The following is a 3,779-nucleotide window of genomic DNA, read 5'->3' as shown; positions in this document are numbered from 1 at the left end:
TCCTCCGGCCCCGGCACGGCCCGGCACGGCCCGAATTTTCCCCGGCCCCRCGCTTCCCCCGGCCCCGGCTCCAGCCCGGCCCCCAGCTTCCCCCGAGCCGGGCTCCTGGCACGTTTGCAGCATCGCTCCAACACCAGTCTGAGCACCTGCAAGCTTCCATTCACCCCCTGCAATCCTAACCCCCACATTTATATATAACACACATTATATCTAATAAAAATATTATTTTTGACTATCTGCTGTGTTTTTATTTATATGACYTTCTAATCTAATCCTTGTCTTTTTTTTYTTCTTCATAGCAGCAAACATAAGGYGCTTTGATTTTTCAGTGAAYGCTTTGCATAAAATGGCAAGAGTAACAAGCAATGGGATGCCGCACTCCTGCTTCCAAGCGCTAACCTGTTACGCAAGTAACTCAGTTCAATTCTGTCTTGAAAGCATTACTGCTAGGCTACAAAAGACAAACATCAGTTACACAATATGAATAAACATAACCATCTGCATTATTACTAAGCTAATAGGTAACAGCTTCCTAATAAAAGTGTATTTTACAACACTGTATATGCATATTTCAATAGAAGATATTAAACAGATCATACAACTGTAGCTAGAATTGTATTCCCATTTTAAAAAGCTTTAAGTAACGTTAGTTTTTATAGCTATAATTACCCAATTACTTATTCTTTGCTAGGTATGTTATTGGAGGAAAATACATTTTTTCAAAACTCTCTGAGATGAAAACTGCTGCTGCTTGACTTTTAGCTTTCCCTTAGGTGCATCACTTGCACTGGAAAGTCCTCCTTCTTCTGAAGTTTGCTTTATTTCAGTAAATTCTCCCATCAGCAGACTAAATTTACAACTTAAGGCCTCCTAGCAAAWAGCATCCCCGGGAGCCAGAGCCTGCTGTGCTGTACTGTGAGAGATGCAATACAGGCTCCATCCCCACCAAACCCCCCTCTTCAAACATGACTTACTCCTCAGTGAAGTTAAATAATAAAATTATCCTTTCACTGAGACTCTAAATATACAATCTAATAGTCTTAGAAAGCTAAACTATGGGAGGACAACAAGGAGCTAATAAGATCATGAAAATCATAAGCAGACCATGCACTCAGAATTACCAAATGGATTTAAGAAGTAGAGAGTAGGCCAAGAAAAATCACATCTGCTTCAACTGCAGCCGGTAATAATTATTACATTAAAGCCTCTGATTAAAAGTGAATATGATTCAGTTTTTATTATGCCTTCTTGGCAAGTTCTTTAACTTAAGTCCAAAAATAAGACTGTAACAAATTCTCTGTGCTCCCTACCAGCCAGCAGACCAGGCAGCACCCACATGGCTAAGACATAGGCTGGACTCAATATTGTCAGTAGGGTTGCCAGACACACCATCAACTACAGGACACATGCCAGGTATCTCATACTGAAAGCATATGAGATATTCTTTTTCCCTTTATTTCCTATATTATTATGGAATATGGGATTTGAATATGAAGGATGGGAAATCTCACTGCTGTCTGTGCTTTTCCCCAACCCTCTTCTTACGGTTTGCTTTGATGCCTTATACCATATATTATATAAACAATATACCATGGCCACAGCAGCTGACTACRGAGATGGAGAGGACCAAGGGGCATGGGGTACAGCATGCTTGGGGAAGGGTGCTCTGTGACCAGGGCAGCCACATCAGGCTGTAAGGAGCAGAAGGAGCAACAGCAGTAGGMCAGCAGGGTTTTGGAGGTGGGATGAATACCGGTGACAGGCCTGTATTTTTAAATCCCAAATCTGGTGATCCTGAGCTGCCCATTAGCTTAGAAACCAGAGGTAAAGAAATAGCTAATCAAACAGAACAGGGTGCAGGCCCTGCAAAGGCATGAAGGCACAGAGGCCTTTTCTGTTAAAGTGGGCCAAAACCGGGGTTAGCAATCTGCAAGCGTCATGCCACAAGTTTTACAGAAACCTTGATGTTAATAAGTCTTGGAGTAAGGCSATACACACGACAAAATCACAAGCTTATTATAATGTACGTATCACTTTGATATTGCTTCCCTCTTTTGACTCAAACAATTTGTTAACTTTCAGACTTTCTCAACTGTTTGAAGGAAAAACTGGTGACAGAATCACATGCATCTTGAATACAGACCTACTTATTAAGAAAGACTGTAGAAAGAGCTTGGTTGTGCCCAGCACAGTGGGATTAAACGACAAGAGAAAGCTGTCTTGACTGCATTCCCAAACCTCACTTTCAACTAGTTCTCTGCCCCCCAAAGCTCTTGTTTCTTCATTTATTCTCYGTCTGAGTCAGTCTACAAATGATTCTTTTATTGCCTCCTTGTTTTCATTTTCTTGGTGCTTTTAACACAGACCTTTAATAGAGACACATGTCTAACCCAAATTGAACCCTTGCCTCAGTCTTGCAATCAGTCTGTTTTCAGACAGCGTTCTTTCCAGTATTTGGACTAGCAGGAAACAAAGAGACATTTAGCTGTTAAGAACAGCCTATTGCTTCAGACCAAAGGTCCACCTGGCACAATATTAGTCTGACTGTCTCAGAGATGCATCTTTTTATCATTCAACCTGACAGAAGGCATAACATGCCTTTTGCTAAGATGACGGAAGACTATAGTTCATAAAGTCAAGGCTTCAGCAGGCTATAAAACRTGATAAATACATGCTGTGGTACAAGTAGACTCTGAAAATGATCCAGCGGGGCAAAGTCAAGTTGGTCATCCTTGTCAACAGYACTTTTGCTTTGAAAAAAACACAGATACTGAATGCCATGTTATATGGAAAGGACTACATCATTACAGCAGAAAGAACACAGAATTGGCTATAGCATGTTGGAAATACTATAGTCTTGTTGTTCTCTCATTTAGCCTGAAAGGAAAGCACCTACCACGACCATCAGCTTCAGCAGTAAGGCTCGTGACTGCCTACAAGTCAAAGATGACCCACTTGGGATCCTGCCAGAGTCACACAGTTACCTCCTTTATGTCTAACTAAATAAAATATACAGCTTTTCTAATTGGTACTTATTATATACTATTTTCCACACACTTGCTTTACTGTGGATATCTACCTTGTTAATCATCTGAGACAGTAGGTGGGTAACTATTATTAATACAAAATTAATATTCTTTTAAACATACCAAAACATAATTAATATTTTAAAACAGTAATTACATAAACAGAGATTCTAATTGAGGCTGCCTAATACTTTCCCCTGTAAGATAGTCTTTTTAATTGGTTRTAACTTTGATTAATTTAACCAGTTGCCTTCTAAGTAAATGCCCTAGGCTAAGCTGCTTTAGTTGGTGGGGGGGGAAGAGGGTTGGTTTATTTTTTGTTTTTATTCTCGCACGGATTCATTTATCATAGTAAGAAGGGAATTTTAACTTTCAGAGGACCTCAAACTTCCTCCGGCTAAGGGGCCAAACCACGAATTAATACCTCCCGGCGCGCACGCCAGCGCTGGGAAGCTCTGCGAAACCCACCGCCGAGACGGGCTAGCGCAGCAGCAGACACGGGCGCTCGCCGAAACGGGTTAAGCGCCCGCCCGACCAGGCCAAGCGCTCGGCCCCGGCCAGGGCAGCTCGCAGGCCCTTCGCTCCCCTCCAGCAGCCTCTTCCAGCCCTTCCGACCCCCAGCCGCTTCCCGAGGCCGCCCCGCACGCCGCCCGGCCGCTTTTCGCGGCCTCCCCACGCTCAGGGACGGCCCGCCGCCGCCCAGCCCCGCGCTACCGCCCCCGCTGCGGGCGGCGGGCAGCAAGGGGGGCTTTT

Source organism: Rhea americana, unplaced genomic scaffold (genome assembly GCF_003343005.1).
Source record: "Rhea americana isolate MKP2758 unplaced genomic scaffold, rheAme1 scaffold_3, whole genome shotgun sequence".
Taxonomy (NCBI): Eukaryota; Metazoa; Chordata; class Aves; order Rheiformes; family Rheidae; genus Rhea; species Rhea americana.
This window is presented reverse-complemented; position numbering follows the sequence as displayed.